The sequence below is a fragment of the Heptranchias perlo genome, unplaced genomic scaffold, assembly GCF_035084215.1.
Source record: "Heptranchias perlo isolate sHepPer1 unplaced genomic scaffold, sHepPer1.hap1 HAP1_SCAFFOLD_233, whole genome shotgun sequence".
Classification (NCBI taxonomy): Eukaryota; Metazoa; Chordata; class Chondrichthyes; order Hexanchiformes; family Hexanchidae; genus Heptranchias; species Heptranchias perlo.
Window position 1 is genome coordinate 449,116 of NW_027139247.1, and position 27,703 is coordinate 476,818.

Sequence of the window (27,703 nt, forward strand, 5' to 3'; positions counted from 1 at the left end):
TCCCTTCACCACCGGCGCACCGTGGCTGCAGTGTGTACCATCCACAGGATGCACTGCAGCAACTCGCCAAGGCTTCTTCGACAGCACCTCCCAAACCCGCGACCTCTACCACCTAGAAGGACAAGAGCAGCAGGCACATGGGAACAACACCACCTGCACATTCCCCTCCAAGTCACACACCATCCCGACTTGGAAATATATCGCCGTTCCTTCATCGTCGCTGGGTCAAAATCCTGGAACTCCCTTCCTAACAGCACTGTGGGAGAACCTTCACCACACGGACTGCAGCAGTTCAAGAAGGCGGCTCACCACCACCTTCTCAAGGGCAATTAGGGATGGGCAATAAATGCCGGCCTTGCCAGCGACGCCCACATCCCATGAACGAATTTTTAAAAGAAGTATAATGGGAGCTTGGGTGAACTCAGGCCTAACTCTGCTCCCTCCGTTCTGGAGATGTCTCCGTTGTAGCTTTTCCAGCAAATTTCCTCATTTGCGATGACAGGCAAAATACACGATGATACTGATCCTCGCGTTATTGCTAGAAGTCGGGTCCTATTGTCAAACAGGTTGTACTAAAATAAGGATTACAATTCATCAGGTGAATGTCGTGAGTTTCACTCTTTATTTAAAAACACAGTTACCCCGATGTTAGTAAATGTGTGTGTGTTCTTACTTATAATTTATTCTCAAATCAATAAAGTTCACAACATTGAATGTCAGATATCACAGATTTATTTAACATATAGTAATTAAACATAAACTTGGCAGTACTTACGACAAAACCTTGTGAGTTTAGTCGCGGTCTCAAATGTGTTACAGTTCCAAGCTCGTTTTACAGGCTGCAGACCTTCAAATCCCAAGTCTCTGTTCCAACACCCACTTTTTATATCTTTTTCGATGTGACAATCCACAAGTTTCTGCATTACCCAATACAACTCCATAAAAGGGGACATTTAATGAGCCTCTTCCCTCGTCCCTGATCGATAACTTTAGTTTTAACGAGTTATTTTTTTCTGTCGACCTGAACAACTCCCCAACTTTGTTACCTTATCGATAGTTTCACTCTTGCTGCTATTTTACCAAGTGAAGCTTTTAATTATAAATCTGTACCATTCCGTACCAATCCCCTGGTTCGGCAAAGGATAGTGTCGTCACAGATGTTTCCTTCTGCAGAACAAACTTGTTATTAACTGATTAAAGCTCTCAGGGATATACGCACTGGACTGCCTTTAAATTAGGTTTATTGTCTAAACTGACCATTGTTTTATGGTCAGTTTTAATTCAACAATTCACTGGTCACTATAACTAAATTGACTCATAATTCTTTACTTAACAGGCAAAAGCCTTCACTACAATATAAAGGGAAATCAATAGCAGTACATCAGCAGACCTCAGGATTGTCTGATTAACCCTTTCCTTATATCAATCTACAAGGATACAAACACAGCTTCATATTTTTAAATGGGTTTTAAATCTTTGTCTTTCTTGCTGAGCAGAACGCACTAGCTGCATGTTTACAGTTCTGGTTTATTTTGTATTTGATTAGAATTTGCAAAATATATAAGATACAGCGGGGAGATCAAGATTATTTCTCTTCCCTGGCTGTCACTTCAATAGTTCAAGGTTTTACATAGTTAAATGGTGCAATTTAAGGGGCTCAGCATTTTTAAAGCTATCGTTCATATGAAGAGAAAAGTAAGGGAAGAGTTTCTCAGTGAATGTGTCAGTGTAAGTAAAGAAATGGGACATATCATGAGCATTGTAAAATGACACCTGTCCTTCCTCATAGTCCAGGTAAACTCCGAGAGTCCGGGGTTTCACACTCAATGTAAGAATCTCGTCCGCCACAAACTCATCTCCATTTATCAATGACAGAGACCAATACCCGTCTTCACAGAGAAGGCTGATCTCTCCCTTCCTATTGGCTGATTCACTGGCCACACCCACAACCCACGAAGACTTGTCCCCGACCTCCACCTCCCAGTAATGTTTCCCTGATGTGAATCCCTCTGACCCGAGGACACTGGGACACTTATCGAATCTCTCCGGGTTATCAGGAAGTCGGAGATTCCGCTGGCCAAGTGTCACGCTGGTCTGGTCCTCAGACAGGATGAGCTGAGGATTTGCCGTGTTTGGGTCAAAGGTCAGTGGTGCTGGCACTTGTATGAAATAAAAATAACATAAAATTAATCACTCCACACAAACAAGTATGAACATTGGCTATTATTTTATATCCGTGTAATTGCATCCTGCACATAGGTCATCCTTATTTAACTGCAAATACTACTTTTCATTCATAAATAAATCTCTCTTTCCTTCACACTACTTGTAGAAATTCAGCAGTGCAAAATGGTCAGATGGGCCGCCCGTTATACGCTCCACCTGATATTCAAGTCCATTCACTGCAATGAGCTGTGTGTTTAACAGGTGGCTGATGCCATTCCGCCTGTTTGGTGAGATCGCTCAAGACGGATTTCTTTTGATATCAAATTCCTAGATCTTTAATTCACCTTGAATTGACAATGATGCAGTAAAGTGATTTCCTGGAACCCACTACATGAACAGAGCTTGAATTTTGTGACTGGGAAATGTAGCTCGTAGCATTTTAAACACTGGTGTCGAAATTTGTCTTGGGCTGTGAGCAATATCTCATGGACCGCCCGTTATACACCTTGCCCAGTCTTCGATCCCATTGAAGACGAAGGAGCTGAATATCGGGTGGGGCGTATAATGGGTGGTCCATGAGATAGCGCCCATTTCGCGCCACAGCTCAAGACAAATTTCTACCCCCTATAACGGGCCAGCCTTCTGCAGAGTAAACCTTTGAACAGAGGCTACTTTTCCAAGTAGGCACTGCTTGGGGGAACCTCAGCCACCGGCAGCTAATCTGGGGCATCACACCGCGAATTTTGGATACTCAGTACCGGGGGGCAAAGTTCCCGTCCACTGGTGTGGAAAGGGCCAGTAACCAGAGAAAGTACTCTTCATACACAATCCTCCCTCTTTAAGGGACTGAATTCGCTTTTGTAACTTCAACATTGAAATAAAATATCAGAAGGATGGTCCAAGAAGCATTGAGTTAATTTGTATCCTCTGACAATTCCAAATTAAACTAGGGAAAACCAGACAAGTATTGTGGGTGTGGAATGCAACGGGTGGTTTATAGGAAAATTGCAGGTGCGCTATTGAAGATTTTTCACCATTAATTTCAATGGGCCCAAAATCAGGAGCAATTCCCCCAAGTTGCCTTCTTCAGGGAAGCAATGCCCCTGGTGCTGCACCTCGGAAAATTCAGCCCAGTATCTTAGTAATGTAATCATAGACCGGGTAAGTTCATTCATGCTAATTCAAACACATCCCGACCATTCTTTGCTTTACATTAAGTGGGAGCCATATGATAAACAGAAGGTCGTATCTCACCAGGAGAGATGATCTCTTTCATTTCTTTCCACACTGTGTACAGTAAAGGTCCCCCGAACATTCCCAGTATCAGGTCTCCCAATACCACTGGGTTTTCATCATGTTCTTCAGAAGATCCACTCCCACTTTCTTCATCTTCATCACTTCCCTCACTTTCATTTTCATCTTCATCACTTTCCTCTGTCCCCTCACTTTCACTTTCTTCACTCCCAAGATATCTGAATGGGATTTCCAAATAGGTTAATTTCTGAAAATAATACTGCAAAGCATTATCATTGATTAAAATATGGGTTTAGATCATATACGCACCTTTCTGGCAATCTTTTAATTTCCTGCATACAAAGAAAATTGAAGATGAGAATTGCATCGATTTACAAGATAGTTTACATTCTACTTTACAATGTATGTAAATCACTGATGAATACCTTGCAATAAGTCCCACTATGAAATCTGGACAAATGTTTCTGGTGGTCTGAAACGAGACAACTTAATAGCAGCAAAACACGGTGGGCATATATATAATACATTTTGGCACAAACTCCTTTGCATGTTAATATTTATCTACAATATATTAGAAATCCTACATCTGCACTGGCCTCCTGTCTACTAAATTTTATTTTCTACTGTCATGTTTTTGTCACTCTAATTTTCCATTACAAATTCCTATGTCCTCATTTTTAATAGAAACTTCCCATGTAAACTAGTCACACAACAATTACACCCTTCTGCCAGTGGTGGCACTGCAGTGCCTCAATTTTGCAAGTCCCAGTGCCTCAGCCTGTATGATAGAGAAACTCGTAGGCTCCAAACAACTCACTTCTCCTTGTTAAATTGGTCTAATTTGTGTTATTTAACTATAAAGAATATTATTAAATCAAAGTAATGTGTAAAAATAAGGACAGAATATATCATAGAATGGCTATAGAACAGAAGGAGGCCATTCAGCCCATCGAACCCATGCCAGCTCTTTGCAAGAGCAATCCAGTTAGTCCCATTTCCCCACTCTTTCCCCATACCCTGCAATTTTTTTCCCTTCAAGTATTTATCCAATTCCTTTTTGAAAGCCCACGATTGAATCTGCTTCCACCAACCTTTCAGGCAGCGCATTCCAGATCATAACTACTCGCTGCAGAAATCAGTTTTCCCCCATGTTGTCTTTGCCAATCACCCTAAATCTGTGTCCTCTGGTTCTCGACCCTTCCGCCAATGAGAACAGTTTCTCTTTATTTAATTTATGAAAACCCATCATGATTTTGAACACTTCGATCAAATCTCCTCTTAAAATTCTCTGCTGTAAGGAAAACAACCCCAGCTTCTTCAGTCTATCCACGTGACTGAAGTTCCTCATCCCTGGAACCATTCGAGTAAATCTATTCTGCATCCTCTCTAAGGCCTTCACATCCTTCCTAAAGTGTGGTGCCCAGAACTGGACACAATACTCCAGTTGTGACCAAACTAAAGTGTTTTATAAAGGTTCAACACAAATTCCTTGCTATTGTATGCTATGCCTCTATTTATAAAGTCCAGGATCCCGTATGCTTTTTTAACCGCTTTCTCAACCTGCCCTGCCACCTTCAAAGATTTGTGCACATATACCCCCAGATCTCTCTGTTCCTGCACCCCTTTAGAATTGTACCATTTAGTTTTATTGCCTCTCCTCATTCTTCCTGCAAAAATGTATCACTTCGCACTTCTCTGCGTTAAATTTTATCTGCCATGTGTCCGCCCATTCCACAAGCCTATCTGTGTCCTCTTGAAGTCTATCACTATCCTCCTCACTGTTTACTACCCTTCCAAGTTTTGTGTCATCTGCAAATTTTGAAATTGTGCCCTGTACACCCAAGTCCAAGTCATTAATATATATCAAAAAAGCAGTGGTCCTGGGACCGACCCCTGGGGAACACCACTGTGCACCTCACTCCAGTCTGAAACACAACCGTTCACCACTACTCTGTTTCCTGTCACTTAGCCAGTTTCATATCCATGCTGCCACTGCCCCTTTTATTCCATGGGCTTCAATTTTGCCCACAAGCCTATTTTGTGGAACTTTATCAAACGCCTTTTGAAAGTCCACATACACCACATCAACCGCATTGCCCATATCAATCCTATCTATTACCTCATCAAAAAACTCAATCAAGTTAGTTAAACATGATTTGCCTTTAACAAATCTATGCTGGCTTTCCTTTATTAATCCACACTTGTCCAAGTGGCTATTAATTTTGTACCGGATTATAGTTTCCAAAAGCTTCCCCACCACCAAGGTTAAACTGACTGGCCTGTAGTTGTCGGGTTTATCCTTACACCCTTTTTTGAACAAGGGTGTAACATTTGCAATTCTCCAGTCCTCTGGCACCACCCCCGTCTCTACGGATGTTTGGAAGATTATGGCCAGTACCTCCGCAATTTCCATCCTTACTTCCCTCAGCAATCTAGAATGCATCCCATCCAGACCCAGGTGACTTATCTACTTTAAGGTCAGCCAGCCTTTCTAGTACCTCCTCTTCATCAATTTTTAGCCCATCCAGTATCTCAACTACCTTCCCTTTTACTGTGACTTTGGCAGCATCTTCTTCCTTGGTAAAGACAGATACAAAGTATTCATTTAGTACCTCGGCCATGCCCTCTGCCTCCATGCGTGGATCTCCTATTTGGTCCCTAATCGGCCCCACCCCTCCTTTTACAACCCATTTACTATTTATATGCCTTAAGAAGACTTTTGGATTCCCTTTTATGTTATCCGTCAGTCTATTCTCATACTCTCTCTTTGCCCCTCTTATTTCCTTTTCACTTCTCCTCTGTACTTTCTATATTCAGCCTGGTTCTCACTTGTATTATCAACCTGACATCTGTCATACATCCTCTTTCTCTGCTTCATCTTACTCTCAATCTCTTTTGTTATCCAGGGAGCTCTGACTTTGATTGCCCGAACTTTCCCCCTCGTGGGAATGTACCTCGACTGTACCCGAACCATCTCCTCTTTAAAGGCCGCCCATTGTTCAATTACAGTTTTGCCTGACAATCTTTGATTCCAATTTACCCGGGTCAGATCCGTTCTCAACCCACTGAAATTGGCCCTCCTTCAATTAAGTATTTTCTACTCTAGATTGATCCTTGACCTTTTCCATAACTAATCTAAACCTTATGATATTATGATCAGTGTTCCCTAAATGTTCCCCCACTGACATTTGGTCCACTTGACCCACCTCATTCCCCAGAACCAAGTCCAGCAATGCCTCCTTCCTCAATGGGCCGGAACTATACTGATCAAGAAAGTTCTCCTGAACACACTTCAGAAATTCATCCCCCTCTTTGCCCTTTACACTATTACTATCCCAGTCTATATTAGGATAGTTGAAGTCCCCCATTATCACTACTCTATAGTTCTTGCACCTCTCCGTAACTTCCCTGCAAATTTGCTCATCTATATCCTTCCCACTAGTTGGTGGCCTATACAATACACCCAGTAGTGTAATGGCGTCTTTATTGTGTCTTAACTGTAACCAAATAAATTCTGTCCTTGACCCCTCCAGGACACCCTCTCTCTCCAGCACTGCAATATTCTCCTTAATCAATACTGCCCCCCCCGACATCTTTATTTCCTTCCCTATCTTTCCTGATCACCTTATATCCAGGAATATTTAGTCCCCAATCCTGCCATTTTTTGAGCCAGGTCTCCATTATCGCCAGTACATCATATTCCCATGTGGCTATTTACGCCTGCCTTATTTACCATGATTCGTGCGTTTACACACACGCACTCTAAACCAATCTTAGACCTTCTCGTATTCTCTCTTAGTCTGATCCCACCTAATACTGTAATATTTCTTACTCTAGTGTAAGAATATTGGAAATAGGGAAAAATTGACATCTTTTTCTTAAAGCGAATCCCCATCACGCTCTGCAGGCTGAGCTGAATTGAAAATTGTTAACCTTTGACTAGTGACTGACGTGTGACCCTCCTTGCTGGACTAGGCAGCTACGTGATGAAAGCGGAACAATAATCCAAAGATAGCAACAAGACCAGAACCATGGTTAGATTACTACACAATGCTACTTTCAAAAAGGATCTTGTGGTTAAATGAGTAATGTTAAAAAAAAAGCTGATTACCTTGAATTTTTTGAAAAATAACTTTGTTAATCTATAAGTGTCTTGTGAGTATTCTTCCATATATGGTGTGAGTTTCCTGCCCGAGGTGGGGGGCATAAAAACCCAATGTCTTTTGAGCTCAGGGCAGAGGAATCAGCGAAGACCACCAGCTGTCGAAAGAACACTCAGCTGTCTGAAGACTATCTGACTACCAGAACAACACCTGACTATCAGAAGGCTACCTTACTGTGGGGAAACTTGAAATGACCATGTCGCCAACTTAATTACGACCTCTGCCCAGAGATCAAACGGAGTAATGGTTTGATCTTTGTTGTCGAAACATTTGATACCTTTACATGTTTGATTTGACTATTAATACATGAGACATTGATTACCAATTGGTGTCACCTCTGAATCTGTTACAAATTGGTGAGCCAGCCAGGACGTGACGAATAAATGTTTTGTGTTGACATGTGATCAAACATCTAGAGGAAAATATGTTTAAATATCAACAAATTTAATTTGACCACAAAAGGCGTGAATTGTTCAAGTTCCAGAGATGAGGTTTTGTTTAGTATAAGTGATCATGGCAAGTGTCCATGAAATGTTGGAAAAGAAACTGAAAAAGAAACGAAAGGGGTCCGAGGAATTAATCTCCAAAATAGTGGAGAAGGATGGGGCTTACGAGATGGCCATAGAATGGGTCGAGGAGCAAGTTCGAAATAAAAATATGAAGGTGGGAGTTGGCAAAAGGACCCTTATGTGGGCAGCAAACTTGTGGGCACTTAAGAGTGAGGAACGAATGAAACAATTAAAAGAGGAAAATAGGAAACAGTTAGAGGAAATCAAAAGACAGTCAGATGAAAACAAGAGGTTGAAAGAACGTCTGGTGTCTTGACTATGTTCGCAATTGGTGGCTAAAACTGCAACAGCACAGGGACTACAGAGTCCGAAAATATTACAGAGAGAGATAGACTTACAGAGAAAAATGGGAGACCAGAGTCGGAACTCGCTGACTGCAGAGGGGCTTTAAGGGACATTATGTGTCGACCCATAAATTCAGTAGATCACCCACGGTGCACGTTAACGATTCAGGAGTTACGGGGCAAATTGGGCCAACAAAGGGCTGTGGTCTCTGCGAGGAGTTATGGGAGGAACAGAAAGTATAAATTGGAACCCAGAAAGGGAAGATGAGGTAGATTGGAATGGTCTGGCAGGAGAAATGGGGAATGAGGATCGCCAAGGTTGGGTCTATGACAGTCCTGACTACGGAGGGCCACCCGTACCTGTAAATATGATCACCACTCCCACCAGGCATAATGGGCAGGGTAACGTGACTAGTACAATACAGGAGGAGAAATCAATTTCCCCTCACGAGGCAGAGGCTGTGTCTTGGGAGCTAGGATCCATTAAGGAGGGGGATGCTCCAATAGAGGTGTCTCGCTGAATAAGCTCTTTTAATATAGCCCACCAGGAACTGTCCGAAATAGATTTTTAAAAATGTAATATGGACTGCCTGCCAACAAATAATTAAGATTTCCCTTAAACCCAATATCTATGTCCCTGCCACCCCATTGCAGGAGGTTAAACTCGATATTATGCACATAATTGGTATGGATCAAATTAATGTCATTAGTCAATCCGGACACACCACTCAGGGCCCACAGGAACACCCACGAGCCTTTGGAAATAGGTTACGGGACCTGTTTGAGCTGACTCAACCCAGAGGAGTAGGGGCTCCAACCAGAGACTCCGAGGTGTTTAAACAGATATTCCTGTTTCAGTTACACCCACTGGTGAAGACCGCCCTTGGTGCAAGTGTCAATAAAACGACCCAGTGGGTGGACCTAATCTCTTGGAGGCGGCAATACAGGCCTGGGGAACCCTAAGGGACTGTACGCCCAAAGCTCCACAGGATAAAACGATATCGGCTGTAGATGGGACCAATAGGTTGGGGCAATAATGGGTGGAATATGGTCAACAATAGGCACAATGACAGGGGTTTCTGATATCAGAAAATGGGTCACTACGCCGTGGACTGCCGGAGTAATGTAGTGCCCCTTTGGCAGAGAAACAATGAGGGAAATCGGACTGTGACTCTCCAAAAACCGGGAGGCATGGAACAAAAATTAGATAAATAAATAACCCTGCTGACTACCCAACAACAGAAATAGACACAACAGTATCAAGAACAGTTGAGTGTTAAGAAAGATAATATATGTACAATGACCCAAGAGGGTGGTGATGGAGACGAGGTCGACCGGGAAGGGTTGGCAGAGGAGGCTGCAAACTATCGTTCCCCAGACAACACGATGGCAATTACAAGGAGCCAATGCTGAGAATAAGGTCGATTGTGAAGGCTTAGCCGAGGACTGCGAAATGGAAGTCGCAGAAGTCAAAGAATGATTTAAGCATTCCCAAAGCGTGTTACCGAGTAAAATACCAAAAGGGAGAGAGGCAGTCGTAGAGGTTCTAGAAAGTGAACAGGAAAGAGACTGGAACTCTCCCCCGGTTCCCGATTACCCCCTTTCTATTCACTATACCCCATCCTTCCAAAAAAAGAGGAGGAGGGAGAAAACTTTTCAACAGGAGGGCCAATATAAGCCTGATAAATGGTCTTTCCCACATGAGATTTTAAATCGTAACAAAATTGCGTTAAGCAGGAAACATCAGAGATTGAAAATGAAGATCAGAGATAAAGGATAGATGATTTAAAACAGGAGGGCAAAAGATGAAAAGGGAAGATTCTGTCTCTCCTACTGTTACAAGCTACTGGATTTTTCTTTAGTTTTTAGTGTACTGTCTCTTGAAGTGTACTGTCTCTTTAAGTGTGTCGCACTCTGCAGCGTGCAGGCTGCAGCTGGTTTCATTTCCTCTTCTTTCACAAAACTGAAGCAGCGTTCACCCTTTGTATTCCCGGTCGTTTAATAGAAGCATTTCAAATTGTTGTTTTTTTCCTCAGCATAGTACCACTGTTAAATGTACAAGAAGGAGTCAAAAGAGTTTGGAGAACTATTACACAATTAAGGGACTATGTCCTATTTTATGTCTGTGAGATTTGAGATCGAAATCCACTGTTTTCTTTTCAATTCGGCAAAGTTTCTTTAAATTGAGTTGAAATCTGCCTGAGCACGGAGCTGCTGTGATGAAGCTCGCTCCGCCTCCTTTTCAGTCAGTACTGCAAAGAAGTTTTAAAATCATGTTGCCTTCCACAGAGTTAGTTCCACATTTGGGACGACTTTGACCTTGTGGTCTACAGCCGTCCAACAGGGGAAGTTAGTTGGTCACAAAGTACAGAGCGTCCAAGACCACAGACATCAGGTCAAGATTGTGTCGGGTGTTCTACTCAAGTCTCCAAATAAAAGGAGGTTGAAGAAATAATTCTTTGTGCTTTCTCCACCGGCTGAAGTGAAATGGACAATGTGATATTAATTATATTTATTATTGGGGAGTATAATATGACAGGGTTTTAGAAACTGTAAAATGTGCCCTCAGTGAATAAGGTCCAATTTACGCTACTGTGGTAAATGCCCACAAGAGACATGCAGATAAAATGGGAATGAGAGGTAGAGAGTGATAGATAACACAACGGGGGTCGAAACTAGAGCAGAGGAGGGCATCTTCAGGACAAGACAATTACAGTCGGATGCTGTGGGATGGGTAGGTGCGATAACCTCGATTTTTACCCTCTCCTTACCTATCGTGGATGTTACGACCCAAGTATTTACCAAATTGGCAGAACCACATTCTGTGGGGAATTTAGAGGGAGAAGTGTATAAGCAAAGGGTAAACTCGCTTAAGTTAACGGTGTATGACTGGAAAACTGTATCATAGAAGGGGCCCAAGCAGGATTGTCGTGTCAAGCAGGGGAACCAATACCCAGGCCGATATGGATGATTCCCTGCACATATGCCTGAGTGCAGACAGTGCAGACGTGATCTAAAATTGAGACTAGAACTTTAAAATGAGAGGCGCAGGAAAAGATGCATGAACAAACTACGCAAAAAAACAAGCTTGTTATAATTTGCAGTTAGAGATTATTCCTGCTCTGTTAAATTTTTCCTTCTGATTTACGTAATTGAATGTATGCAGATTTTTATCACACTAAGGAATGGTACATAGATTTACTAAGCTCAATCGGGAAGAGATTTAAGTGAACTCACATAGAGATAATGGGAACATAACACATGAGCAAATAGAGGGATTACTTAAAGGAATGAATAGACAAATGGGGGAAGTCATATCAGAAAAAGGGGTGTCCCTGGTTTTAATAGAACGACTGGCAGAGAGACAGGTTAGCGATATTGGCAATTGTTCACAATAACAAAGACTAAGGAACAACTGATCTTAAGGACAGTTCTGTATGGAGGGTTTTTACAATGTTCAGATTCAAAAAGGGGGTTAAATGCTGGATCCCAAATTTTATATTGGACAAACAAATGAAAATCTGGAAATCAGTTGGGAATATGGATTGGTGTACGGTACGAAGACTTGGATTGGTGTATTTTGCCAGGAAGCCTTGCAAGCAGAGTAATATATCACGACTGATTCCTGTGATAATGGCAATACCACTGCTTCCTGCTGATGTGAAAGCTGTGAAAGTATTTCAAGTGGAATGTTGGAGAATGATATACAGAAGGAATTTGTAAATTACCCGAAGACTGAAGATATCAATAAAGGGGACAAGAGGGTTCTGGAAAACACCAAACACTTCATGCTATTCCAGGAAAAGTAGATCCTGGGTGTGCAGATGTGACATTTTATAAAGTGTACTGCCAGCCTGTGGTTTCACTCTGGATGAAGAATCCCCTATTGTACTATTGAATCTGAAAAGGACCAGCGTTGTTTATTCGGAGAGACGAAGGGATTGCATTACAACTAAGAGGCACTGCACTCAAGGCAACACCATGGGGGTGATTTTAAATCCCAAGAACGGGTGGGTTGGGGGCGGGTGGGAGTTGAAAATAGTTGTTTTTTGGGTCGCGACCGCAACCCGGCTTTATTTCCCGGTTTAACGTCAGCGTGTAAAAGTCCAGGCTTCCCACTGGGAATGCAAAGTCCGAGAATTTTGCGGTTGCGACCCAAAAAAACAAACTATTTTCAACTCCCACCCGCCCCCAACCCACCCGTTCTTGGGGGTTAAAATCACCCTCCTTGTGCCTGGTTTGGCGGTTAACATCTTGCTTTACACCAACCAGAATTACTAAATTGGGGCTAAGATATTGGTGCCTGTCATGGCCACAATGAAACAAAATGCAAGTAAGCATTGCCCTCCAGACAGAAAGCTTACGAGCGCTTGTGAATTTTGGCTGCAAAAGCATTAAGTGTATTTAAACGTGCTATCAGGAACATTAAATGGAGGCAGGGCTACTTAGGACTGACAGGGCAACTTACGAAGTTCCTGATTATACAAGTCCTGGTGACCATATCCCTCACAGGGTGGACCTGCTGGATCTGCGGGCGGATCGCCAACTTAAAACAGAACGTGGATCACTCCAAACCATTCCCCCATTGGACTCGATTGATTAAATGAGTGAGGGGTCGAAGACTTGCTGTTCTCTCCCTCATGGCGTGGAATCTGTAAGATTATTGGAAATAGGGAAACACTGACATCTTTTTCATAAAGCTACTCCCCATCATGCTCTGCAGGCTGTGCTGTGGTGTTTCGCTGAGTGTGTGGCTTATTTTGAGGAATTGTAAACCGTTAACCTTTGACCAGTGACTGACCCGTGTCACCCTCCTTGCTAGACCTGACAGCTACGTGACAAAAACAGGAACAATGAACCAAAAATAATCACAACAATAATCCAAAGGTAACAATAAGATTGGGATCATGGCTAGATCGCTAGACAACGCTACTTAAAAAAGAGTCTTGTGGTTAATGAGTAATATTAAAACAAGCTGACCACCTTGAATTCTTTGAAAAACAAGTTTGTTAATCCATAAGGCTCTTATGAGTGTGGTTCCACATATGGTGGGAGTTTACTGCCAGGGTGGACATAAAAACCCAACGTCTTTTGAGCTCAGGTCAGAGGAATCAGCAAAGCCCACCCAGCTGTCGAAAGCACACTGAGCTGTCAGAAGACGACACTGCAGTCAGGAGAACACCTGACTATCAGAATACGACCTCACTGTGGGAAAACTCGAAACAACCATGTCGCCAACTTAATTACCATCTCTGCCCAGGGATCAAACGGGAGAATATTGTTTTGATCTTTGTTGTCTAAATACTTGATACCTTTACATGTTCGATTTGACTATTAATAAATGAGACATTGATTACCAATTGGTTTCAAGTCCGAATCTGTTACATTAGTGCTATCTGTCTCCCCCAATTCCTTGTGCACCTTGTTTCTCTTTTCTAACGCTACATCCTGGTGCCCATCCCCCTGTCAAATTAGTTTAAACCCTCGGCCACAGTGCCAGTGAACCTCCCCATGAGGACATTGGTCCCAGCTCTGTTGAGGTGCAACCCGTCCATTTTGAACAGGTCCCTCCTGCCCCAGAACTGGTCCCAATGCCCCAAGACTCTGAAGCCCTCTCTCTTGCACCATGTCTCTAGCCACACATTAACTTGCCTTATCTTTCTATTTCTGTACTCCCTAGCCTGTGGCACTGGAAGTGATCCACAGATTACCACCTTTGAGGTTCTGCTTATGAACTTCCTCTCAAGTTCCTGGATCTCTGTCTGCAAGGACCTCATCCCTTTTCTTTCCTACATCATTGGTACCCACATGGACCACGACTTCTGGCTGTTCCCCTTCCTCCTGCAGAATGTTCAGCACCCTCTCCATGATGTCCTTTACCCTGGCACCAGGGAGGCAACGCACCATGAGGGACGCATGTCAGCGGTCACAGGAACACCTGTCTGTCCCCGACTATCGAATCCCCAATGACTACTGCCTTTCTACACTTCATTGTGTCCCCCATTTAGTCCTTTGCCTCATGGTCCCATGCTCAGGACTGCACTCCTTCGAGCTGTCGTCACCCTCACTACCAGTTTGAGAGTGGCCACACACCCAGAAGATTCCTGAACTGCCTGCCTCTTCCTACCCTTTCCGATGGCCACCCACTTGCTATCCTGAACTCTCTGTGGCTGCGGGGTGACCAGTTCCCGGAACATATGATCCAGGAAACCTTCAGCCTCCCTTAAGCTCTGCAGTGACTCCAACCACCCCTCATGTTCAGAAACCCTTAGCTTGAGCTCGAGCAACTGGAGGCATTTTCTGCACATGTGGCTCTCCAGGACACATGCAGGGTCCTGAGGCTCCCACAAGGTGCAGGAATTGCAGGCAGTGGGTCTCAGCTGGCCGTCCATTATATTTAGAAACCTTTTTTTCTAAACTCCCTTTAGATACTCGATTATTATTAATTTACTCAATGTTTACTTATCCTGATTAACCGACCCTTTTATTCCAGGTCTCTCCTCTGCTCTGTTCTCTGTGACGTCACCGTGATGTCACTCTCTCCGTTCTTAGTAAATGGGGAATGGGATCCTCCCCTGGTGCTCAACATCGCTACTCTCCACTCCACTCCTCCCCTGGTGCTCAACATCGCTACTCTCCACTCCACTCCTCCCCTGGTGCTCAACATCGCTACTCTCCACTCCACTCCTCCCCTGGTGCTCAACATCGCTACTCTCCACTCCACTCCTCCCCTGGTGCTCAACATCGCTACTCTCCACTCCACTCCTCCCCTGGTGCTCAACATCGCTACTCTCCACTCCACTCCTCCCCTGGTGCTCAACATCGCTACTCTCCACTCCACTCCTCCCCTGGTGCTCAACATCGCTACTCTCCACTCCACTCCTCCCCTGGTGCTCAACATCGCTACTCTCCACTCCACTCCTCCCCTGGTGCTCAACATCGCTACTCTCCACTCCACTCCTCCCCTGGTGCTCAACATCGCTACTCTCCACTCCACTCCTCCCCTGGTGCTCAGCGTCACTCCTCTCCACTCCACTCCTCCCCTGGTGCTCAACATCGCTACTCTCCACTCCACTCCTCCCCTGGTGCTCAACATCGCTACTCTACACTCCACTCCTCCCCTGGTGCTCAACATCGCTACTCGACACTCCACTCCTCCCCTGGTGCTCAACATCGCTACTCTACACTCCACTCCTCCCCTGGTGCTCAACATCGCTACTCGACACTCCACTCCTCCCCTGGTGCTCAACATCGCTACTCTACACTCCACTCCTCCCCTGGTGCTCAACGTCACTCCTCTCCACTCCACTCCTCCCCTGGTGCTCAGCGTCACTCCTCTCCACTCCGCTCCTCCGCTGGTGCTCAGCGTCACTCCTCTCCACTCCACTCCTCCCCTGGTGCTCAACATCGCTACTCTACACTCCACTCCTCCCCTGGTGCTCAACATCGCTACTCTACACTCCACTCCTCCCCTGGTGCTCAACATCGCTACTCTACACTCCACTCCTCCCCTGGTGCTCAACATTGCTACTCTCCACTCCACTCCTCCCCTAGTGCTCAACATCGCTACTCTACACTCCACTCCTCCGTTGGTGCTCAGCGTCACTCCTCTCCACTCCACTCCTCCCCTGGTGCTCAGCGTCACTCCTCTCCACTCCGCTCCTCCCCTGGTGCTCAACATCGCTACTCTCCACTCCGCTCCTCCCCTGGTGCTCAACATCGCTACTCTCCACTCCGCTCCACCCCTGGTGCTCAGCGTCACTCCTCTCCACTCCCCTCCTCCCCAGGTGCTCAACATCGCTACTCTCCACTCCGCTCCTCCCCTGGTGCTCAGTGTCACTCCTCTCCACTCCCCTCCTCCCCAGGTGCTCAACATCGCTACTCTCCACTCCTCTCCTCCCCTGGTGCTCAGCGTCACTCCTCTCCACTCCACTCCTCCCCTGGTGCTCAGCGTCACTCCTCTCCACTCCGCTCCTCCCCTGGTGCTCAGTGTCACTCCTCTCCACTCCACTCCTCCCCTGGTGCTCAGCGTCACTCCTCTCCACTCCACTCCTCCCCTGGTGCTCAACATCGCTACTCTCCACTCCGCTCCTCCCCTGGTGCTCAGCATCACTCCTCTCCACTCCACTCCTCCCCTGGTGCTCAACATCGCTACTCTCCACTCCACTCCTCCCCTGGTGCTCAACATCGCTACTCTCCACTCCACTCCTCCCCTGGTGCTCAACATCACTCCTCTCCACTCCACTCCTCCCCTGGTGCTCAACATCACTCCTCTCCATTCCGCTCCTCCCCTGGTGCTCAACATCGCTACTCTCCGCTCCGCTCCTCCCCTGGTGCTCAGCATCACTCCTCTCCTCCCCTGGTGCTCATCACCACTCCACTCCACTCCGCTCCTCCCCTGGTGCTCAGCGTCACTCCTCTCCACTCCACTCCTCCCCTGGTGCTCAACATCGCTACTCTCCACTCCGCTCCTCCCCTGGTGCTCAGCATCACCCCTCTTCACTCCACTCCTCTCCACTCCGCTCCTCCCCTGGCACTCAGCGTCACTCCGCTCCCCCCCTGGCACTCAGCGTCACTCCGCTCCTGCCCTGGCGCTCAGCGTCACTCCGCTCCCCCCCTGGCACTCAGCGTCACTCCGCTCCCCCCCTGGCACTCAGCGTCACTCCGCTCCCCCCCTGGCACTCAGCGTCACTCCACTCCTCCCCTGGCACTCAGCGTCACTCCGCTCCTCCCCTGGCACTCAGCGTCACTCCGCTCCTCCCCTGGCACTCAACGTCACTCCGCTCCTCCCCTGGCGCTCAGCGTCACTCCGCTCCCCCCCGGCGCTCAGCGTCACTCCGCTCCTCCCCTGGCGCTCAGCGTCACTCCGCTCCTCCCCTGGCGCTCAGCGTCACTCCGCTCCTCCCCTGGCACTCAGCGTCACTCCGCTCCTCCCCTGGCGCTCAGCGTCACTCCGCTCCCCCCCTGGCACTCAGCGTCACTCCGCTCCTCCCCTGGCGCTCAGCGTCACTCCGCTCCCCCCCTGGCACTCAGCGTCACTCCGCTCCTCCCCTGGCGCTCAGCGTCACTCCGCTCCTCCCCTGGCACTCAGCGTCACTCCGCTCCTCCCCTGGCGCTCAGCGTCACTCCGCTCCTCCCCTGGCACTCAGCGTCACTCCGCTCCTCCCCTGGTGCTCAGCACCACTTCTCTTGATTTATTTATAGATAATTACTTTTTACCCTGTTTTAGATTTTTTTTCGCTTTTTAAAATATTTAGCACCTCCTTCCCCCTCGACACCTAATTCCCACTCTCACCAAATTCTCAAGTTCCCACTCAGTTCACGATCCACACTGTTTGCAATGCCGGCTCTGTGCTTCAGCCCTCTCACCTTAAAATCAGACTGAACTATGTCTGCACACACTTGCCACATTAACCCTTGCGTCCTAACCCTGTTCACCTGAAATCTACACTTAGGGGGGGATTTCAATTGCCAGTGGGTTACCTGTGGGAATGGGGCGGAGGAGCAATTTTAACCTAACCCACCCAACGGGAAACTACCGGGATCGGGTACAATGCTGGTTTTATTAAAATAAATGGAGAGTAACATTGAGTGGGATGTAAAACCACCACAAGTGGATTAACATATGTAAAAAAGGGACCCCACCAGCTTTGGATTGGAGGCTTAGCCACCTGTCCAAAAATGTTCGTCCAAATCGGAAATCCAACAGGTAAGTAACCCACTGGATTCTAACACCCACCCGCCCAGCTTCTGCTGGGCAGACAGGGATAAAATTCCCCCTCCCAGTCTTGACTTCCAATGTGCAACACCATGGAAGGTCAACTGGTTATAATTAAAAATGCAGTTCAATTGGACGCACCCTCATTTTGATATTTCCATTGCAAATGTTATCTCCAAGAAGCTCGGTTTCATCTCTCACTCTAAATATTTAATTTCTCCTCAGTGACTTTAATGTTTCTATAAATCTCATGTCCATTGAAGACTTGCAGACCTGGCTCCCAGATCTAGTAAGGTTCTGCCTCTTCCCGTCAGAGTTTTCAACCGGATACCAAAGAGAGGCCCCCTTCCCACCAGCGTTCCTTCTCCATTACAACCTTTCCTTCTCTCTCACACTCACTCTCTCTCTCACGCTTCCCCCCCTCCTGCCTTGCTTAATTCATTTATCTGTATTACAATTTTCCTCGTATTGGTGACTGTGCATGCAGATGTCAGCCTCTTGGTTTCAGAAGAGTTCCTGGATGAGATTCCCGCAATTGTCCTTGCGATGATGCCCAGGGACATTCAATCTGCTGCAACTTCAGAGTACCAGTCAACTGAGACAACAAAACCAAAACCGAACAATTGGCCTCTGTATATAAAAATTAACTGTTTCAACTTATCCTCAGATTGTCCTCCTTAAAATGTTCTGTTACCAATGACCACAGGTACCAAGGGTCCAGGTTAAATCCCATATCCTTAAGATCCCTGATTGACTCAATTAATCAATTCAAAATGTGAAACTGGAGGTTTGATTCCTTCTTGTTGAGTCAATTAAACTGGCCCGAAGCAATGGCTAAAATAGTGTCAATTGTCTGAGCACGCCTGGGCTAGGGGCGGTGTGAATAAGCCAGGGTTCCTGATCTTGCTCACTATCAAGTGACTGTTGGAATGAGTGCACATGTGGGTGTGGATTGAGGACATAATGGAGCCAAACTGTCACACCATCTACAGCCCAGAACTGTGCTGGCATTCACTTAGACTCAAATATAAAGAATGGTGAGGCATCTGCTGATGGCTGGCACTCAAGTAACTGTGCCCAGTATCAATACTTAACAAAATGCGATAGAATTCTGTTGACTAACAAGAATGTGTCATTTCTGGTCACTTCCACATTGTTTGCAGTGTGATATTGTAATCACGTGGAAATGTGGGGCGCTAAATTGGACCGTGTCGCGCCCGTTGTTTCGGCGCTACACGGCCTCTCCGACATCCAAGATGACGTCTCGGATGCGCACGCACGTTTCCAGCGTGACATACGCCAGACGCCATCTTGGTATAGGAGTTAGCGCAGATGCAGATAAGAAATGCTGGAATCATGTAAAGTAGGGAGAAAATGGCTTCAGTCAGTGTGCAACGCTGATTTAAAGTGATAGACGCCATTTTGGGACTTAACGCTCAACTCAACGCACAGTCGTAACCCCGACCACCTGAACGTGTCTTAGAGTGCCTGGAGGACCCCCCACCAGCGCTATTTAAAGGGACCATGCAGGATTTATAGGTTAGTGGCTGGATTATTGTTTCTGGCTGCTGAGATATTTGTAACTGTTTTCGGAGGTCTCCTACACTTGAATACTAGGACGCGGGGACATAGCCTAACATTTAGAGCCAGGAGGTGCAGGAGTGAAGTTAGGAAATGCTTCTACACGCAAAGGGTGGGAGATGTTTGGAACGCCCTTCCACAGACGGCAGTTGATGCTAGCTCACTTGTGAATGTTAAATCTGAGATTGATAGATTTCTGTGAACCAAGGGTATTATGGGATATGGGGCTAAGGTGGGTATATGGAGTTAGGTCACAGGTCCACCATGATCTCATTGAATGGTGGAACAGGCTCGAGGGGCTAAATGTCACTGTCACTTGCTGCCCCTTGTTATGCGCCACCTTCTCCTGCAAGAAAGCGAGGCATGTGTCTGGGTGATGTGCCTGTCATGGTTGAATAGCTACCAGTGTGTGCGGCCTGTAAGTTGTGGGTCGGCAGCTTGAAACAGTTGTAATGTGTAAGGGTGAGAGGAAGCATCTGATGGGAAGAGTTGAGTACTGATGGAAAGAGTTTGTTGGTATGTGGGTGATGGGGGTGTAGTGTGTGGTGCAGTTGGTAGGAGACACCACCTGACAGTTGACCTCACTCACCTTGCCCACTCATGTCAAAGCATTGAACTTCTTCCTGCAGTGTATCCATGTTCATGATGCTGTGCTCCTGGCATTGACTTCGTCCCCCGCTGCCTCCCACTGCCTTTGGATCTATGTCTGGAGGGCCTCTTGCCCCTCCCCCACCCCTGCGGATATAGGATGTCCCTCCTTCTGTCCACCTCTTGCACCAAGGCCTCTAGTGCATCATCAGAGAACCTTGGTGCATGCACTCTCGCAGGGCCTGGTACCAACTCAGATCGGCAGATTGGTGAGGTCTGGTGTGCAGATTGGAGGATGTGGGATTTAGTAGTGTGCAACCTTTATTCAATGTTTTAACATAACTCATCTGTGTGTAAACAAAGGGATGGGATCTGCATCTGTGTTTTACATGTGCGATTTCTGATCTCTGTTCAGACTCCATGCAGACAGTCGACTGTTATTTTCAGCAAATAACAGGTACCAGCTCCCTTTAAGAGATTTCTAAGAAACATCTTCCCTTTATGAGATGGTGCTTCCTCTGGTGGTGGAAAGTGCGAATTGCAGTGATTCCAGGTGCAAGACCTGGAATGGAACGCTGATTGCAGGAAGTGCTCCCTTGGGACCAAACTTGCATCTTGCCTGCCCAGGGTCGGTCGGGCGTGGGGTGTTAGTGCATCGTGCTAACATCACCCAGAACAGACCCTTAACCAATTTTTCCCCCATGGTGTCCTTAAAAATAGAAGCCTTTTCCCTTCAATATTCACATCATAAGAATATAAGAAATAGGAGCAGGAGGAAGACATTCGGCCCCTCGAGCCTGCTCCGCCATTCAATCAGATCATGGCTGATCTTTGACCTCAAATCCACTTTCCTGCCCGATCCCCATATCCCTTGATTCACCTGGAGCCCAAAAATCGATCGATCTCAGTCTTGAATATACTCAACGACCCAGCATCCCCAGCATCACCTTATTTCATTGACCAATTAAGGCTTCTACAAGAACATGTCGGGTTCTGGCATGTAAAGAGTTACCTTGAGAAAAGTGACATTGTCTTGCTGGTTGATAGCAGCTTGAAGGTTCGATATGTCCTCCTCAAGGGATCTTAATTCTTCTTCAATTAATGCCAAGTTGATCTCCATTGATCGACAATCGTTCTCTTGTTGCATCCTGAGTGCTTCAATTAAACGTTTTTCCTTGTCTTCAAGATATCGATGGATTTCGGCAAATTGTGCGGAGATGCCTTGCTCCAGGGATCCTGTGAGTTCCTAAAATGGTGAGAGATCATTTAAATAGTAGGTTGTATATCAGTCACGTAGAAATCTGTCCTCAGCGGCCGCGCTAAATGGGCGGTATCCTGTTGGGCACCTGTTATAGGCTCCGATTGATATTCCATTCTATGGATCTGAATATTGGACAGGGAGTATAACAGGCGGCCGAAACAATACCATCCGTTCAGTGCTACACCCGAAGTTGGATTTCCACCCCGCAATGTTTAAAGGTAACACGAATAGGACTCACATCCAGTTCCGAAATCTCCTCCTCCTGCTCTCGTTTCAATTCACTTTTCCTTTCCTTTTTAGCTTCCATGGAATCCAAGGAGGATTTCAGCTGGTCCTAAACATGGAAACAGATCTTGTCAAAAGTCATCCCACTTTTTATTTGATCTTGTGTAGTTTTACATAGTTGTAGTTTTAAATGGAGGCAGCACGTTCACTCAGCTTCAAAATCGAAGATAAGAAACACAAATTCTGCGATTAACCCTGTGATGCTGTTAATCAAGAACCTGGTTAATGGGGTAAATGCAGTGAGTGGAGGATAGTTACATGATACAAATGATGTGTATAATCAATCCCAGTCACTTACAGCAGTGAGGGCTCCAGGCATGATTGACAGGGGAATTACCCAATCATCTCCATTCTGGCCGGGAACAGTGGTGTCACCAAATGCAGCCATAAATTTCTAATGTGGGACTTTAGCAAATACAGCTCACCTAGAAAAGGCAATAAGAAGAGTTCCTCCAACCAAATATTGGGAAGACCGAAGCCATTGTCTTTGGTCCCACCGCAAACTCTGTTCCCTAACCATCGACTCCATCACTCTGGTCACTGTCTGAGGCTGAACCAGACAGTTCGCAACGTCCTATTTGACCCTGAGATGAGCTTCCGACCACAAATCCTCTCCATCACCAAGACCGCCTACTTCCACCTCTGTAACATCGCCCGTATCCACCCCTGCCTCAGCTCCTTTGCTGCTGAAACCCTCATCCATGCCTTTGTTACCTCTAGACTAGACTATTCCAATGCTCTCCTGGCCGGCCTCCCATCTTCCACCCTCCATAAACTTGAGCTCATCCAAAACTCTGCTGCCCGTATCCTAACTCTCACCAAGTCCCATTCACCCATCACCCACGTGCTCACTGACCTACATTGGCTCCCAGTCCGGGAACGTTTGATTTTAAAATCCTCATCCTTGTTTTCAAATCCCTCCAAGGCCCTCGCCCCTCCCTATCTCTGTAACCTCCTCCAGCCCAACAACCCTCTGAGATCTCACCTCCTCCAATTCTTGCCTCTTGCGCATCCCTGATTTTAATCGCTCCATCATTGGCGGCCGTGCCTTCAGCTGCCTAGGACCTAAGCTCTGGAATTCCCTCCCTAAACCTCTCTGCCTCTTTACCTCTCTCTCCTCCTTTAAGTCCTGTCTCTTTGACCAAACTTTTGGTCACCTGTCCTAATATCTCCTTATGTGGCTCGGTGTCAAATTTTGTTCGATAATCGATCCTGTGAAGTGCCTTGGGGCATTTTACTACGTTAAAGGCGCTATATAAATGCAAGTTGTTGTTGTTAGTTAACATAAAGATGCTTTGATCTACGGGTGAGCTGCATTTGCTGAAGTACCACATAAGAGATTTATATTGTGTATTGTGACAGCACTATTCCCGGCCAGAATGGAGATGATTGGGTATTTCCCCTGTCAATCATGCTGTAAGTGACTGGGATTGATTTTACACACATCAGTTGTATTATGTAACTATCCTCCACTCACTGCAATTTGCTGGAGAAAGAATCATTTTTAATGTATAACTATCTTCCACTCACTATATGGAGAAATCACCTTGCTTTTATCGGGAGATGTTGCTGCAGATTCTGTATCCTCTGGTTCGTGGAGACCTTTTTAAATAGACTCTGTAGACTGTTTTCTGTTGTGCATTGTTTAAATAGACTGTTTGCTGAGTAATAAGAATTTGGTTGTTATAAATCCCGCCCAGCCTCCAACTCATTGTCTGACGTAATGGTGTTCATAGATACACTGGCGATTCATTGCAAAAGTAATGGTACAATGATTTAAGGAGGGTTTGACCATCATGGGATTAAAAAGTCTGTTTCTGGACTCCTGGCACGAGCCAGAAGCACATGTTGCAAAATTGTACACCGCCATCCCGGAATCTTCCATCTATTCATCTTCACCGAAATGTTTACTTTATGAGTTGTGAGGTAGTTGGAGGGCAAAAAGGAAAGTGTGGGTGAGATGCGAAATGTTGTTAAACGAGAACGAAATGGTGAGTGGTTTTCCATGGAGGTCAGTGTTACTGATGACACCAACTGCAAATCCTGCCGAGAATTCCGAAAGGAAGTAGATAGGCTTCCAGGAAGGGCAAATGGGTGGCAATGGAAGACCATTAAAAATGCTACATTTTTGAAGTAATTACAGGGAATTGGAAATGCACTGAACTGATAATGTGTAAAATGGAGTAGAGCAGCAGAGTGAGATTTGTGTGTGGATACACAGGTCTTTAGGGCACCAGGGCTAGTAGATAAGGCCATAAAAAGGCAATCTATTTCTTTGGTTTTGTATTGATGGGTATAGAGTACAAAACAATGAGGTGATGTTCAACTTAGGCCGCAATTGAGGTATTGTGTGCCGATTAAGAGACCCAATTATAAAAGCAATGGAAAGGGTGCAGTGTGCATTCACCGGGAGGTTACTAGGGACAGGGGATTACAGTTATGAGCAGAGACATTAGAGCAATGTTCACAGGAGCTGAGGAGGTTAAGCAGGACACGGATAGGCCTCCTCAACATTATGAAAGGTTACGGTGGGGAAAGTAATAGATTGCTTCCACAACTGAGCCAGACAGTAAAGAGAGGGCAGAAATGTAAGATAATCACATAATTGAAGGGGACATTTGAAAAAATCTTTGCACAGCGTGTGGTTTAAATGTTTCAAACCAATTCCAGGTAAGAAATCTATATCTGTGCTCCTGACCTGCATATCACAAGACTGCAGACAACCAACCCCATTTGAATTGATGGTACTGCTGAGAACATCAAACAGCATCATGATATTCAGACACGTCCCAAATGACATAAGAAGTCAAGTACTATAAAACCCTGAGTAGTCATCACACGTAGCATCATAGGATGATACAGCACAGAATGAGGCCATTTGGCCCATCGTGCCTGTGCCAGCTCTTTGAAAGAAAGAGAAAGAACTTGCATTTATATAGTGCCTTTCACGTCCTCAGGATGTCCCAAAGTGCTTTACAGACAATTAAGTACTTTTGAAGTGTAGTCTCTGTTGTAATGTAGGAAATGCAGCAGCCAATTTGTGCACAGGAAGATCCCACAACAGCAATGTGATAATGACCAGATAATCTGTTTAGTGATGTTGGTTGAGGGATAAATAATGGCCAGGACACAGGGGAGAACCCCCCTGCTCTTCTTTGAATAATGTCAGGGGATCTTTCAGTACTGCACTGAAGTGTTGGCCTAGATTTTAGGCTTTGGAGTGGGACTTGAACCCACAACCTTCGAACTCAAAGGCAAGAGTGCGACCCACTGAGCCACAGTTGACGGGGGGCTAGCCACCTAGTCCCACTCCCCTGCTCTTTCCCCATAGCCCTGCAAATGTTTCCCCTTCAAGTATTTATCCAAGTCTCTTTTGAAAGTTACTATTGAATCTGCATGCTGCCAAAATAGTGATAGGATGGCCATTTTGACGTAGTAAATACACTACCATGTAATAGATTTCAGTGACACAGTTAAAAAAAATGTTAATGACCCAAAACTATTCAAATGAATGATGAGACTCCACATTTTTAAAAGTTAATTTTTAGTTGTTTGGCAGTCATTAAGACTTTTAAAACTTAGTTTAGACCTGGTATTTTTAAGTGTACCTGTTTTGTGGTGGTATTAATTACTTTCCAGCTGGGCAGGTGAGCAAGTTGGCGCTTTTACAATGATTTCACTGATTGCAGCCAGCGGTCTCCGTTTAATTCGAAGCTGTCATATCGCCAGCGAACCAGCAGGAGCAAGTTCTGGATTTCCACGTTGCACTGCGCATGTGTGAACTCTGGAATTTGCCCCTCCATTTTGTCACTAACAACAGTGAGCACTATTGAGCTCACCATTATTTTGCAAGTAATTACTGCCCCAATAACATTTAACAGAGACGTAACCGCTGAAATGCAGTTCGTCCAATTACAATGTTATGAGATCTGTGTGAGAACCAGTTCAGTGACCCAGTTAATAGGATTCACATTTGGAAGGAACATGTACAAATTTAACTCCCCACCCCGACACACACACAGACACACACATGCACAACAACATACACACACAACACATCGAGTTACATTGAAGATACAGCACTGAAACAGGCCATTCGGCCCATTTGGTCTATGCTCCACACAAGCCTCCTCCCTCCCTACTTCATCAAACCCTATCAGGCTACCCTTATATCCTTTCTCACTCGTGCTTATCTAGCTTCCCCTTAAATGTATCTATGCTATTTGCCTCAACCACTTCTTGTGGTAACGAGTCCCACATTCTCACCACTCTGTGGGTAAAGACATTTTTCATGAATTCCCGATTGGATTTATTAATGACTCTTATATTTACCACCTCTAATTTTGGACTCCCCCACAAGTGGAAACATTTTCTCTATATCCACCCTATGAAACCCTATCATTATCTTTAAGACCTCTATGAAGTCACTCCTCAGCCTTAAAAGAGTCCCAGCCTGTTCAACCTTTCCTGATAAGGATATCCTCTCAGTTCTGGTATCACTCTTGTGATTTTTTTCTGCACCTTCTCCAGTGCCTCCATATCATTTTTATAATATGGAGACCAGAACTGTGCCCAATACACCAAGTGTGGTCTAACCAAGGTGCTACACAAGTTTAACATAACTTCGTTATTTTCCAATTCTATCCCTCTAGAAATGAATCCCAAGTGCTTGATTTGCATTTTTATGGCCTTATTAACCTGTGTCGCTACTTTTAGTGGTTTGTGTATCTGTCCCCCCAGGTCCCTCTGCTCCTCTACCCCATTCAGACTGGTTTGGCCTCCTTATTCTTCCTACCAAAATGCATCACCTTACACTATATTGAAATTAATTTGCCAATTACACGCCCATTCTGCAAGTTTATTAAATGCCTTCTTGCATTTTGTCGCAGTCTTCCTAAATATTAATTATACCCCCCAACCACCACCAATTTGGTGTCATCTGCAAATTGTACTCCTGATTCCCGGGTCCAAATGGTTAATGTAATGAGGTCCAAAGTACAGCAACTTGCCACAGTATCAGCGCCACACATTTTAAAATCTTGTCACTACTGGGAAATGACTCTAACGAGTAAAAATAAATATAACTGGAAACGACTCCACTTTGACAAAACAAGTGGCCGAAGACACTTTGGTCTTTTCACCTTGTACTTTCTCACTGCGTCCCGGACCGGCAGGAACCTGTGGTCTGAATGTGCGGGAGAATCTCGACAAATGACACAGATCAGAGTCTGATCCTCCTCACAGAAGAGCTTCAGTTTCTCATCGTGTTCCTCACAGTGAGACCGACCCTCCTCTGGGTCCAGGTCCAGGGTCAGGTCCAGCTGCCGAGCTTTCTCGCAGAGATTGGCCAACACCCTGGCATTTCTATACCATTTCTGGGGGAAAACCACCCGACATTCCGGGCAGGACACGGTCTCCCCCTGCTTGTCCCAACACTTGTCGATACAGGATTTACAGAAGTTGTGATCACAGTCCAGCCGCACCGGCTACACAAACAGAGAGAGGCAGACGGAGCAGGTTAAATCCTCACTCAGGGTTACGATCTGTTTGCTGGCGGCCATGTCACCTCCACTCCCTCTTACTCTGGACTCCAAACCTTGACTTTCAATTTCTTTATTTGTTGCATATCAAAGGGCCAATAACAGATCGATGGTTTTTAAATTTGAAAAATACATACTTGAATCTCGACATCTTACTGGGAATGGGAAATGGGAGAGTGGATCACCGATTATCATCAAGACAGAGCACAAACTGGTCATTAACAGCACTGTAAAAGATGGTGGTCCCATCACTTCACCAGCGTTACATCTGTTGAGCAAAGAATTCACACCTGC

The 27,703-nt window shown here is 45.6% G+C and overlaps 1 pseudogene; it reads right to left on the reverse strand.

Annotated features, from left to right (window-relative positions):
* Window positions 1–714: 714 nt before the first annotated feature.
* Window positions 715–27,430, reverse strand: LOC137310250 (zinc-binding protein A33-like; annotated as a pseudogene).
* Window positions 27,431–27,703: the final 273 nt, after the last annotated feature.